The 14964-nt window shown below is 43.7% G+C and overlaps 1 protein-coding gene across 3 annotated transcripts in view; it reads left to right on the top strand.

Moving 5' to 3' along the window:
• The first annotated feature begins 1040 nt into the window (after positions 1 to 1040).
• LIMA1 (LIM domain and actin binding 1) overlaps positions 1041 to 14964 on the top strand; it is a 79079-nt gene continuing 65155 nt past the window's right edge. For all 3 annotated transcript variants that reach the window (XM_075337264.1, XM_075337262.1, XM_075337263.1), the window contains exon 1: positions 1041 to 1160. The gene's annotated coding sequence lies outside the window, so the exon portion shown is untranslated. The remainder of the gene's footprint in view (positions 1161 to 14964) is intronic.

Genomic DNA, 14964 nt, shown 5'->3' with positions numbered 1-14964 from the left:
TTTTTATTCAAGAACCTTGGATTACAAAACATTTTTTTCCCCCTGAAAATCAATTATTCTTTTCAAGACAGTTTTTTCTACGATGTTTTTTAGCTGATCTGTTTCTAAAAAAACTCCTGAAAATCATCTGGAAAACTCTCAAACAAATAATCCTATTTATTTATATGGAAAAATGACTTGATGTTCACATATTCAGCCTTTCAAAACTGTTTTCTCACTATCAAAGTTAATTTTGAAGTTAATTTTAAACATATATATATATATATATATATATATATATATATATATATATATATATATACTGTATAGATATATATTTTTTATTTAAAGGGTTAATCGACATATTTTGAAAATAATAATTTCCACAATTGGATTTGCTTAAAAATAATGTTCCTGTGCTGAGATAATCTTATATATGTGTCGGTGCTGTGTACTGTGTAATGGCTGTGTCTGACCGTACAGGACATGATCTGATCATATCACATCTCCTGGACAAGAGAGGATGCAAAAGAGAGTATACAGATAGCACAGCATGAGGTCGCAAATAATCCTTTCACTGAGGTAAAATTTTTTTTTTAAAAAACCAGTCAGACACGGCCATTACACAGTACATAGCAGGAGCACATATATAAGATTATCTCAGTACAGGAATTTTATTTTAACCACATCCAATTGTGGAAATTATTATTCCAAGATCTATAGATTAAAATGAACTTTAAACCCCTTTAATGAAAAAAAATTGCCGTTCCTGAAGGTCTTCCTCCTGAAAAGCTCAGTGGGTCTGCACAGCCTGAAAAGGACGTGTTGTGCATATACAGTACTTCTGCTCGGAAAACGCTTCAGTGTGAACACACCCCGAGGCTCAAGGACAGCTCTGCAGTGATGACTGGATGGTGCTCTTCCACACGGTCTGTACCCGGGGACAGCACAGCCGGGCGCTCCCTCCTCCACTGCAGTTCCGCGGAGCTCCTGCAGGCGTCGCTGTGTCCCTCCCTCTGTATATGAGGCGCTGGCGGCCGGTGACGTCGCAGTGTAGGCGGCCGGTGCAGGTGCGGAGCTGGTCGGGGCCGGAGCAGGTGCGAGGAAGAGCTCACAGCCGGGAAACGGTGACTACACATCAACGTGACGGCGGAAGAGTGCGGGGAGCCGGGCTGTGTGAGGTGAGCGGCCGCCATGTGCGGCACCCGGGGCGCTGCAGGGCTCCAGACCTAGGAGCTGATGGTGGGAGGTGGACGACTGGTAACTTTCCACCTATATTCCGTCTGCCCTGCTGAGAGGTGATTGTGGGACTTGTAGTCCTCCCAATGGCCAGTGTTCAGCCTCATCCTGGGTAGTCCCCATAGGTATAGTGTGTGTATGTATGTATGTATGTATGTATATGTATATGTATATGTGTGTATGTATATGTATGTATATATAATATATATTTATTAGTGTCTCACACCAAGGCGGCCATCGATATATGTTCAGGAAGAATTGGCAGGATCAGTATGGGTTTATGCTGTAAGACGGAGATGCCGGAGCCACCATTGCAGTATGGGGCGGCTGTGCCCATGCTGCTGCCTCACCTACCGCAGGTAGTTGTACTCTATCCCCAGATTATCAGCTTTGGCAGGAGGGGAGGAAAAAAAAAAAAAAAAAGAGAGAAGGGGGAGGTTACCAGACTCCCCCATACTGTACTATGCAGAGTTCTGTCATTTCCCAGGAACTTGCAGATAGGGCACAGGTCACACACACAGGTATTATATAGACAAATTGTAAAATAAATATATATATTATCTCTATCCAGCCGATGTCTGGGGGACTACTCCACCCAATATACACTCTTACTTGTAGCTAAGTGTGGGGGAAATGCACCAATGTGGCATCTGAAGATCCAATCCATGCCCGAAAATAAAATGTTTTCCATTGCCTTGAACAGGTGGGCAGAGGAGATCTTGGTGCGGGCTGTACGGTGTAATCCTAGCAGGTGGGATGGCGGTAACCTGAGAGCCGCCGTGCTGCCGCACCTGTCTATCATTAGTATCTGTTTCTCAGGTATCTGGGAGTCTTCCTGTAGACTGTGGAGCTTTCTCACTGTCATGTTACAGATATGAACCCCTGCACTCCTTTTCTGAGCATTCCCATATTTGACATTTTCCCCCCTGAAATGAGGGTTTGAGGTAACATCTGTTGGAAAAAAATGCCTATTACGGTCCTTCTGAAGTGTATCCTGAAAGAAACCGCTCCAAACTAGGCACTGGCCAATCAGAAGGTGGCACCGAACGCGTCAGGGAAAGAGAAACTCTTCAAGACCTCTTTAGGAAAGGAAACCCCCTTCATCCCCCACTCCTTAAAGAACAAAGTTTCTTCTTTTAACACCTGATCGACATACACTTGAGTAATAAAATGTACAAACAATTCGATCGCTCGTTCTAATCCTTTCTGAGGAAAAATCCTAAAAGGTAATAACCACCTGAGCTTTTCATACAACAGTAACCTTTTACCCCTGGATATTTATTGCAGTATCATCCACAAAAACCTCAGTGGAATAACCCTTTAAGGGTCTGTGCGCACTGTGAAAATGTTTCTTAAGCAAAATCTGCACCCTCTGGTAGAATTCTGCACCTGGTGCAAAAAAACGCACCAGAATCTGCGTGCAGTTTTTGTGCGGATTTTCCGTGATTTTGTCCTTGCGGTTTTTAACCATTTATCAATGGCAAAACCACAGGTACCTGTGGGAAAGAAGTGACATGATGCTACTTTTTGCTGCAGAAATTCTGCAGGATAAACCTGTAGGGGGAAAAAAAAACTAAACGCAGTGTGCGCACAACATTTTGGATTTCTCATAGATTTTGCTGGGGAAGGACTGCAGAAAGGTTATGAACAAAAACAGCAAATTTTCTGCAGCAAAAACACGCCAAAAAAAGTGCGCACAGGGCCTAAACGGAATCAGTCTGTAGGATGAGCCCTGCTATATGGGCATGTAGGGCATAGGAAGTGGAATAAAGCGATACCCTGATTTCAGTGATCCGATGTCTTATTCTAGAGAAATACTTATTTTTTAATATATAAATTAGCTGTTAAAGGGAACCTGTCAGGTGCAATATGTACCTAGAACCACGAGCAGTTCTGGGTACATATTGCTAATCCCTGCCTAACTGTCCCTGTATCTAGTAGCATAGATAGAGATCTTTAGAAAAAGTATTTATAAAGATCTTGTATATACGTATGCTAATGAGTGGGGGGACTAGTCCCCTGGGCGTTAGTCGGCCACATTAGCATGTTAGCACGCCCTTTTGGGTGTACTAACATGCTAATGAATGTGCAGCATCTGACGATGATATCCCTCAGCTCTCCACTGCCATCGCGTCTGACTCCTAGAGTTCAGCTCAGTGTGCATGTTCCCGGACCTCCGGTTATGCGCATTACATGAGTTTGAAGCCAGAAGTCCAGGATCATGCGCACTGAGCTGCAGTTCAGGAGTCAGACACGATGGTGGCGGAGAGGTGAGTGAGATCCTGAAGCTGCACGTTCATTAGCATGTTAGTACACCCACAGGGGCATACTAACATGCTAATGCGGCCGACTACCCAGGGGAACGAACACCCAGGGGACTAGTGCCCTTGCTCATTAGCATATGTGTGTGTATATATAAGATCTTTAGAAATACTTTTTATAAAGTTCTCTTTATCTATGCTACTAGATACATGCACTGTTAGGCAGGGATTAGCAATATGCAGCCAGAACTGCTTGTGGTTCTGGGTGAATATTGGACCTGACAGGTTCCCTTTAAGATCTATGAGCCGGACATAGTGTTAGGGTGAACTCTTAACCAGAGATCACTAGTTGCCTACTGCCTGGCCAAATTGGTATAGGCCAAGTGCATGCATAAAAGAATTCACACCAGACAGTCGGATATGAAGTCTCTTCTTGGTCACTAGAAATGGCACCGAACAGAGCAGGGAAGAGCATGTGTCCTCTTGATATAGGCTAGGGGCGTACACAAGTTCAGATATGCCCATTTAGTGGGACAGTTCATGGGCTAGCCAATGGGGAGATCAGTGTTGCTGTTGATGGGCGGGTCTGACTCCAGTGGATGAAACCATGGTGATGGGAGGGACGTCATTTAGTGGATCCATGCTGATGGTTTGGTCTATGATGTAATCTGATCTGTGGGTTGGTCTTCTAGCTTGACCAGGGGTCTTCCCTTATATGGCGGTCTTCTTTCATCTGGACATTCCTTGCATTCCAAGCAAGGTGTGGTGAACAGGAAATGGCAGCCATCTTTATATGTGTCATGTGTATGATCTGAAACCTGAATTATGTAAGGCAAATCGACATATTTCCCACAATCCCTTGTCAAGAGGTTAATTAAGTATTTGATGGAAAGGTCCTCCTCAACAATAGATCTCCCTGGGAATCTGTCTCCAGAGCTTATTTTATATCAAAGGGGCGTTACCAGTGTGAGACAAGGAGAGCACACTGTCAGTCATTACATGTCTCACACTAACATCCCCTTTGATATAAAATTAAGCTCTGGAGACAGGTTCGCAGGGGGATCATGTCCGGCCCATAGATCTTAACAGCTCATTTTACATAGTAAGAAAAACATGAATTTTTCTGGAATAAAATATTGGGTTGCAGAGATCAAGGTATCCTCTTATTCAGCTTCCTATGACCTTCATGTTCGAATAGGCAGCATAGGAGGGTTCACCCTGACAGATTTCTTGTTAAATCTTGCTGCTCAATACTTGTATTTCAGTCCTCAGAGCTTTCGTATGTTGGGTGTTGACTAGTGATGAGCGAGCACTACAATACTTAGGTGCTTGGTACTCGTAGGACAGTTGGATGGGCGCGACTAGAGTACTTGGGTATAATGGAAGTTCCCTATTGACTTCCATTATACTTGAGTCGCGCCCATCCAAGCGTCTGTCTGCTCGTTACAAGTACTTGAGCATGGTAGTGCTTGCTCATCTCTAGTACGGACACACTGCCTCTAAAGCAGGGGTGTACAACCTTTGATGGACCAAGGGTACATTCAGATTGCATCAACCCTGTGGACTGCAATAAAACATCTCTACATAAATATCTAATAGCTGCGAGTCTTAGGTGCTGCCTCCATTTGTCAGGAGGATAGAAAAGGACCTCTATCACTCAAGAAAGGAAGAGACCATGGATTCAGCTTTCTCCATTGAAGCTTGTGGGAGACTGAAAAAGTAGAGTGCCTCCCGTTTCCCAGAAACTACAATGCTTATGGCAGTAGTCGTACATGGCCACTTCTTTAAAGGGAACCTGTCACCAGATTTGGGGCCTATAAGCTGCGGCTACCACCAGTGGGCTCTTATATACCGCATTCTAACATGCTGTATATAAGAGCCCAGGCCGCTGTGTAGAACATAAAAATCACTTTATAATACTTACCTAAACAGTTGCTGTGGTGGAGTTGGGTCATATGGGCGTCCCCGGTGCCTCCTCTTTCGGCCATCTTTGTCGTCCTTCTGAAGCCGGGGTGCATGACGCGTCCTATGTCATTCACACTCGCCGGCATTGCGGTCCTGAGCAGGGCAGATTAAAGTATTGTAGTGTGCCTGCGCGGGACCGGTGAGTGTGTATGATTTAGAACATGCCATGCGCACAGGCTTCACAAGGAGGATGAAGATGGCCAAAAGAGGCCCCTGCACCGGAGAACGGAGACGCCCATATGACCCAACTCCACCGCAGGGACAGTTTAGGTGAGTATTAAAGGGATTTTTACATTCTACACAGTGGTCTAGGCTCTTATATACAGCATTCTAGCATGCTGTGTATAAGGGCCCACTGGTGGTGGCCGCAGCTTAAAGGGGAGCCTGTCAGTAGATTTGGGGGCCTATAAGTCACCTCCTCCTTAGATGACATGGGCTCACAGTACACAGTCAATGGTTAACCATTGCTACTGTGCTACATGACACTTTTACTTCACAGCATAAAAAATGCATATGACCGGCCACCAGACACGGTCAGCCATGTGTGATCAGATTGTTGAGAACTGCATAAAGGCATTGAGGATCACATGACACTCCCCACCCCCCTCCTTGGCTGCATGTTGTGCACCCCTCTTAAGATACTATTGACTCTCAGCAACTCCACTTTTGGTTCAGGACAGCTTATTGCATGCAGACCTCCCCAGATGCATGAGTGAAGCCCCTCTGTCTATCAATCCGCTATCCCAGAGAAGGGTGTGGAGTAAGGTAATAAAATGTGCCGGGTCAGCCTGCCGGCCCTCTGCACGCCGAGCTTGGATGATCTGCCGACACCGGAGATGCTGCTTTGTATCAAGCAAAAGACCAGAAATAGAGCGGCTACCTGACTTTACAGGCAGCAAGTCTAACTGAACTACATTAGTAAGTTGTATAGCTTGTGCTATATGTTGGGTTTAGTTTTTTTTTTTTTTTTTTTTTTTCTGATTGTTATATAAAGGTGTGTCCTAAGATATTAAGAGGGCACCACCCTATAAACTAGGATCAACCTATGGCACACCATAAGAAAGCTAAGGAACAGAATAAAGAAAGCGTGCCAAAAAACAAGGGATCACCTATAAGTATTTTTATTTTTCATTTTTCCGTTAAAAAAGCAACCCAAAAAGGATATAAAACCAATTTAAAATAGGCTAAAAACAGCCAACTAGACAAGCCCACAATGGTGCTGAAGCCTACCCTATCTAACAAACGAATATACAGGAGGCTAATCATAAATACATCAAATAATCTACACATGCCCGAGCCATAATTTCATAATAATGAAGGTAATTTGGTAATGACGAGATTTCGAAGGCAGAGATAAAAAAAAACTAAATCAAATATAGATAATGACAAAATAGAGCATAATATGTTGCCAGCATGACCGGATAAGCAAATCTAATGGACAATGAGTAAAAAAAATAAAATTATGATGGAAAAACATGCAATAGGTGATCTATTGCCTATAAGGAATGTTCAGGTTTTGCTGGCAGCACATTCTGCTTTATTCCAGTTCAGTCAGTCTCTATTTAGGCTTTCAAGAACTTGTCACTTTTTTAATTATCTGACCATTGTTTATCACCATCGCATTATGGTCTGGCATACCCACCATGTTTTCATGAAGGAGAGTAGATGGGATCGATCTCCGCACTTCTGTGGGCTTCTCTATGTAGTGTTTTTTTTTTTTTTTCCTTTCGATTCTAGCTGAACTATACTTCTTTATGACTTTTTAGCTATACGCTGCTAATGGTAGTGGTATAGCCCTTTATTGGCCTCATCATAGCCCCCTGCAGTTTGGAGCTGTTACAGACCTGCCGCACTGCCAGGGGCATTAGGCTTTATACTGTATCCCAAGGTAAAAGTTGGTCTGGCTTATAGGGATGGGGTCAATACGGACATTAAAAAAGACACGCATAAGATGCCCTGCACCTGAAGGCCCATTTATAGAACAGAACTTTTACTATTCTCATCATTACTAGTTATGGTCATTGAATCGATGTCTCTCATATCTGTAGTTGCCATTCTAGGTTTTGGTATAATGTCCATCTGGTTCAGTGGGTTAAGACCCCCATTCACATTAGCTAAGTGTCTCCAGACACCCAGATCTTACCGCTGAGCGCTACAGTGTTCTTTGAGACTCTGACACATTTCTAGCAATGGGTTTATCTTGCAGGCGGACGAAAGAAGAAGAAATGAATCCCATTCATTGGATTTGCATCAGTTAAAGGGAACCTGTGAGGTCCAATATGCACCCAGAACCACGAGCAGTTCTGGGTGTACATTGCTAATCCCTGCCTAACTGTACCTGTATCTAGAAGCATAGATAGTGATCTTTAGAAAAGTATTTCTAAAGAACTTATATTGTATGGTAATTAGCTAGGGGACTAGTCCCCCTGTGTGTTAGTTCCCTTGCTAGTCGGCTCCATTAGCATGTTAGTACGCCCCTTTGGGTATGCTAACATGCTAATGAATACGCAGCGTCACAGGATGATCTCTCACCTCTCCACTGCCATCACATCAGACGCTGGATTTGACCGAAACTCTGGGGTCATGCGCACTGAGCCAAAATCCAGCATCGGGCAGCGGAGAGGTGAGTGAGATCATCCTCTGATGCTGCACATTCATTAGCATGTTAGCACGCCCACAGGGGTGTACTAACATGCTAATGGAGCAGACTAGCAAGGGGAACTAACACCCAGGGGACTAGTCCCCTCACTCATTAGCATACGGTAACAGATCTGTATCTATGCTACTAATTAGAGGGATGATTAGGCAGGGATTAGCAATCTGCACCTAGAACTGCTCGTGGTCCTTGATGCATATTGGACCTGACAGGTTCCCTTTAATGGAGAGTTGGGGGCTCCCATACAGAAACTCAGTCTAATGTGTATGTGGGTGTTTATCTCCATCTCTGGTCTTCATGGCTGAGACTGAGCGTACTAGCGCCAAGCAAAGGAGGTGGTGCTGTGCAAACTGCTGAGCATGGCTGAAACATGCCGTTTCTGTATGGGTTCATGCAGACGTTTGATATCAGATCACACTGTAGAAACCGGCTGCAGCTCTCTCAATCAAAGCATGACAACTTGGCTTTCGGGTGGAATTTCAGGATGATCTGAAAATGCCCTCCAACATTTTCAGGTGATCTTGATGTGACCTTCTCTAAACTCTTGAGTGCACTTGTCCAATTGTTCAATATTTCAGCACTTTTTGCTATTCTCTGACAAGGAGGTTAATGACAAAATTCACAGCCAGTGTTTGATCCATGAGTCACCCAATAAATTTAAGGGTTCAATTAGTATTTAAACAGTTTTCCCCATAATGGTGTTCACATTTTAACATCAAGACCAAGACGACACCTAACAATTTATCAGCACTACCTCGCCATTGTGAGGCTTCAAGAAGGATGTTCTCAGGCAGAAGTGGCCACTGAGCTTAGGGTGACAGTGTGTCATCAGCAGGTTGTAGAGAGTGACTCGAAGAGTGACAGGCAGAGGAGTGATCGTCCTTTGTCCACAGCCCACACTGATGACCGCGTCATTGTGAACAATGCCCTTCAGCACCGGGTGATGAATGCCACACAACTCCAGGCACATTTAAAGGGATTCTGTCATCAGATTTTTACTATGTAAGCTGAAGCCAACATGCTGCAAGGGTTAACAAAGTTCAGGCATGCCTGTTTTGTCATGGTCCCATCTTTCATTTGCTATGTTTGTTATAAGCAGCAGGACCCTTAATACAGGACTAGATAGAAACTCATGTGCACAGAAGTCCAACACACTTTCTGTTGTGATTGCCACTTCAGTCAATGCCCTATCTGTATTAAGAGCCTGGTGTGGACAGCTCCCTGGGCTCAGCTACATGACTAAACCTAAAAACTCCAGTGTCAGAACGGCTGCACACAGTAATCTTAAGTGATACATTGTTGGATTCAGAATCTCCTTGCCTACATCATGCTGCTCACAGATGATGTAGCAAAAACCTGCTGAAAGATTCCCTTTAAGTGAGGTGAGAGGCACATTAGACCATTCTAAACTGTTTACACCTGCGTGTTAGATGACCTGTACCGGACTACACCACCAGGCACAGGCATCCTCTACTCTGGATGAGGCACCACTGGGCCTCAGTGCTGTTCACTGATTAAGTCGATTCATGCTTAGCAGAAATGATGGCACCAACTATGTTGGAGACGTCAAGGAGAGCGCTATGCATCAGCCGCTATTCTCACTAGACGAGCATTTGGTGGTAGTGTGGGCAGGTGTGTCTAGTCAATACAGAACTGCCCTACATTTTGTGAATGGTACTGAAATAACAATATTATGCCTTTTACATGAACAACACAGGCCTAATTTCAACATCATGCTCCAACTCATCCAGGCCCTATTGTTAGGGAATGGCTGCTGGAGACTCGGGTAGGTCAAATTTACACGGCGATTCACTGATCCCATAGGTTTTCTATGGTAGTCAGGTCTAGAGAGAGGCTCATAACCCTGTACCCCAGAACCTCAATGACTAGAGGTCTGCCCTTTAGGAAGAGTGGGATGCCGGCATCCGCAGACAGTAGCTCGATTTGTGAACAGCAGGAGAAGTTGTTGTTAAACTGTACCTCATGCTCAAGGCCACATGACAAATTGAGACATTGACATTTTCGTTGTTGTTTTTGCTTTTGTTTCAGTAAATTGTTTTACATAAGGAAATCACCAATGCATGCTTCTTAGTATGCCTTAGTTTCATGATAAAATACCACTGTAAATTGATTTTTATTTTTATTTTTTTTTTTTAATGGTGTATCACCTGTAACAATAGAAGCCAGAATTTCTTGAGTGCTGTCAGTACGCAGTGTCATTTTTCCATTTCCACCCCCTATTCAAATGAATCTGTAGTACCCGGCTGCAGACACTATAGAAATATGAGAGCTGATTGGTGAGGGTATCCGGTATCGGAAAGGATGGGCCTTCAAAAAGTATCCAACCTCAAAGGAAAAAGTATAGCAAAGCTAGAATAGTAGGCTGGGGTCACATGAGCGTATTAAAAAAACACCACAAAAAACAGCTCCTTTCTCATCCAGAAAAGTGGGGCAATTTTTTTTTTTCTTCCCCCTCACTTGTCATCAGTTTGCTCTAGTCATAATCATTTTTTATTTTTTTTTATTACTCAGCTATTAATCTTTTACAGGACCATTTGCAGTTTCCCATCTTGCAGAATTGTAAAGGATCCGAAAAATCTGATACCATACTCGTGGTCGTACGACATCTAATGTTTTATTGTACTGTACCAATCTTGGAGTCCAATATGCTGGTTTTTTTTTTGTTTTTTTTTTTCCCTTCAGATTGCACTCGTCCGGTCTACACGCTCGTGTGAGCGAGCCCTTAGTGTAAGGCTATGTGTGCACATTGCGTAATTGCATGCAGTTATGCTGCGATCTGCACCGCAGCGTAACTGCATGCGTCCTGCGTCTTCTATGAAGATTATGCAGGAGACGTGCGCACGTGGCGTATTGGAGCGCAGCGCTTCGGCTGATGCCCGAAGCGCGCGTTCTAAGAAGTGACATGTCACTACTTTCGTGCGCTCTGCATGCAGCTCCTGCTCTGTCTATGGGAGGGGCTACATGCAGAGCGCATGAAATCGTTTTTTGTTTCTGCAGCGATTTGAAGCGCACGTGTGCTGTTCAAATCGCTGCAGAAATTTCTGCAGGGCCAGTACGCAACATGCGCACATAGCCTAACTCTTGAGTTGCAGAAACCGGATAACACCTTTTGCTTCATTATTTCTGCAACTTTAATTTATTGCTATGGCAGTCACACAATCGGCATAGCCCTAGTGGAATCTGCTGTATTTGGAACCCCACCTGGCCAGGACCTAAAAGCAGTTACTCTGGACTTGGACATGAGGGGCAGAAATGAGAAACTTTAAAACTACTTTCACTTTTTTTTTTGTTAGAAATGTGAGCAGAAAATGGTTCTTGCCTGTTTTACGTCCTTCTTGCATACATATTTTTGTCCTCTTCTTATATACTGTTTTTTTTTTGTTTTTTTTTATATGGTACTTATTTTCCCCACTGTATATAGAAGAGAAAAAAAAAATTGATACACTGCCGACTTTTGAAAGTTTCTCCACTTACAAAGAATGGAGAGGTCTGTAACTTTTATTGTAGGTACACTTCAACTGTGACTGACAGAATTTTTATTTTTTTTTTTCCCCCAGAAAATCACATTCTATGATTTTTAATTAACTTAATTTTATTTCATGAAGTACCGGTAAGTATTCAATACACTAGAAAAACAGAATTTAATATTTTGGTTTCAGAAACATTTTGTTTGCCATTAGAGGTCAGACCAAGGTTGACACACTGCAGCAGGGATTTTGGCCTACCCCTCCATACAGATCTTTTTCAGATCTTTCAGGTTTCGGGGCTGTTGCTAGGCAACATTGAATCCCTCCAAAGTATTTTTTTTTTTTGTTTGTTTTTTTTTAAAATATATTTATTGGGTTCAGGTTTGGAGACTGGCTAGGCTACTCCAGGACCTTGACACACTTCTTACGGAGCTCCTCCTTATTTGCCCTGCTGTGTGTTTCAGGTCATTGTCATGCTGGAATAACCAGCCAAAACCCATCTTCAATGCTATTACTGACGGAAGGAGGCTGTTGGTCAAAATCTCGCGATACATGACCCCATCCATCCTCCCTTCAATAAGGTGGAGTGGTTCTGCTCCTTTGGCAGATAAGCGCCTCCAACAGTAGGATGTTTCCCCCCCCAACCCCCCATTCCCCCCTCAAAGCTTCACGGTTGGGACGTTGTTCTTGAAGTTGTACTCAACCTTCTCCTTCCTCCAAACATAAAGTGAAGTTTATATTAAAAAGTTCTATCTGAACACATGACCTTCTCCCATACCTCTGGATCATCAAGATGGTCATTTGGTAAACTTCAAATGGGCCTGGACATGTGCTGGTGTGAGCAGGGAGACTTTATGTGCTCTGCAGGATTTTAATACATGACAGCGTAGTGCGGTAATCTTGAAGACTGTTCCCAGCTCTCTTCAGGTCATTGACCAGTTTTTCCAGTGTAGTTCTGGGCTGATTAAAGACCTTACTCGGTTTCTTAAAATCATCCTTGCCCCACAAGGCATGGAGCCCCATACCAAGTTAGTTTGCTAGTCATCTTGTGTTTCTTCCATTTTTCTAATAATTGTGCCATCAGTTGTTGCCTTCTGACCAAGCTGCTTGCCTATTGTCCTGTAGCGCATGGCAGCCTTGTGCAGGTCTACAATTTTTGTCCCTGTGGTCTGTAGACAGCTCTTTGGTTTTGGACATGGTGGTGAGGTTGGAGTGTGATTGATTGTGGACAGTTGTCTTATATACAGGTAACAAGTTCAAACAGGTCGAATTAATACAGGAAATGAGTGCAGAGTAGGAGCTTCTTGGGCTGCTTTCACACATCAGTTTTTTGCCATCAGGCACAATCCGTCAAAAACTAAAAAAAACTGATCCGGTGTCTGTTGCCGCCGGATCCGTTTTGTTTTTTTTTTTTGTTTTTTTTTTCCCTTTAGACTTTCATTAGCGCCGGATGGCCTTGCGTTTCATCCGTTTTTTGCCGGATGAAATGCAAGGCCATCCGGCACAATCCGGCGCTAATGAAAGTCCGGCGGCCGGATGAAACTAAGTGAACATTTTTTGTGTCCGGCAAAATAAACAGATCACGCCGGATCCAGCGCCGTACGGCGTGTTTTATAATGGAAGCCTATGGACTCCGGCATAATGCGACAAAAAACAGATCTGGCCGCCGGATCCGTTTTTTTGGTTTTTTTTAACTGGGCATGTTCAGAATCATACCGGATCTGTATAAAAACTGAAGGAACTAATGGAAAAAACTGATGCAACTGATCTGTTTTTTCGCCGGATCGTGCCTGATACCAAAAAACTGATGTGTGAAAGCAGGTCTGTGAGGGCCAGAATTCTTGCTGCTGGTTGGTAGGTGATCAAATACTATTTCATGCAATAAAATGCTAATTAATTATTTCTAAATCGCAGAATGTAATTTTCTGGATTTTTTTTTTTTTTTATTTTCTTATTTCTAATTCTGTCAGTTGAACTGTACCTATGATAAAAATTACAGACCTCTGCAAAATCTGCAGTGTTTTAAATACTTATTTTCCCCACTGTTGCTGGACCTAAGGGACTTATTGCTGTCGGCTTCTACCTTAGTGGATGTTTGTGATACAACTGCCTTTGTTTAATAAAATTACAAAAGTACATATTTATACTTTTTTATGAAATATTTTGATTATGAGGAGTAAAAGTACAACACACATATACAGTGAATGCAGCCTAGTATCAGAAGGATCAACCCTCCTAAGCAATCTATATGGCATGTAGGTCATAGAAAGCTGCATAAAATGATCCCTTGATATCTGTGATTCGATATCTTATTCCGGGGACAACTAATTATTTGATAATGCCCAATTCATTTAAATTAACCTCTGGAGGCGGAATCTCAGATCTGTGTCCTGTCCATAAATCTTAACCGCTCATTTACATTCTTAAGAAAAGCGTTGCTTTCTCTAGAAGTAAGGGGGCTTTACACGCTACGATATCGTTAATGTTTTATCGTCGGGGTCACGTTGTTAGTGACGCACATCCGGCGTCATTAACGATATCGCAGCGTGTGACACTTACCAGCGACCTTAAGCGACCTCAGAAATGGTGAAAATCGTTCACCATGGAGAGGTCGTCCCAAACTCAACCCAAAATCGGTAAGGGTTGTTTATCCATGTTGTTCATCGCTCATGCGGCATTACACATCGCTATGTGTGACACCGCATGAGCGAGGACCGTCTCCTTACCTGCCGCCGGCCACAGTGCGGAAGGAAGGAGGTGGGCGGGATGTTACGTCCCGCTCATCTCTGCCCCTCTGCTTTGATTGGCTGGCCGCTTAGTGACGTTGCGGTGACGTCGCTGTGATGCCGAACGTCCCTCCACCTTGAAGGAGGGATTGTTCTGCTGTCACAGCGACGCCGCCGACCAGGTAAGTGCGTGTGACGCTGCTGTAGCGATAATGTTCGCTACGGCAGCGATCACAAACAATTGCATGCGCGACGGGGGCGGGTACTTACACGCTTGATATTGCTAGCGATATCGCTACCGTGTAAAGCCCCCTTAAGAATTCAAAGCGCAGATGCCAAAGGATCATTTTGTTCAACTTTCTATGCCTTACATGCTAGACGGCTTAGGAGGGTAGATCTGACAGATTCCCTTTAAGCATCCTTCTCGGCCATCACTCCTGAGTTCTGAGTTGTTGCACATCTGTCGTTGGATTCTTTCGGCGAGAATCGGCTCAGCAGTCCGAATTGGACATTCCGGAATCACAACTCCCCTAACAATCAGTCTTGGGCCCCGATACAGAATAGACTGGCGACCTGGTATTTGCGGGTTTAGATGATATTGGTCTGTCTTATGTGGGCCTTACGCTTCATTCATATATTCCCTTTTTTTG

The sequence above is a fragment of the Anomaloglossus baeobatrachus genome, chromosome 2 (genome assembly GCF_048569485.1).
Source record: "Anomaloglossus baeobatrachus isolate aAnoBae1 chromosome 2, aAnoBae1.hap1, whole genome shotgun sequence".
Taxonomy (NCBI): Eukaryota; Metazoa; Chordata; class Amphibia; order Anura; family Aromobatidae; genus Anomaloglossus; species Anomaloglossus baeobatrachus.
The sequence above is the reverse complement of the archived record's forward strand: the minus strand, read 5'-3'. Positions and strand labels throughout refer to the sequence as shown.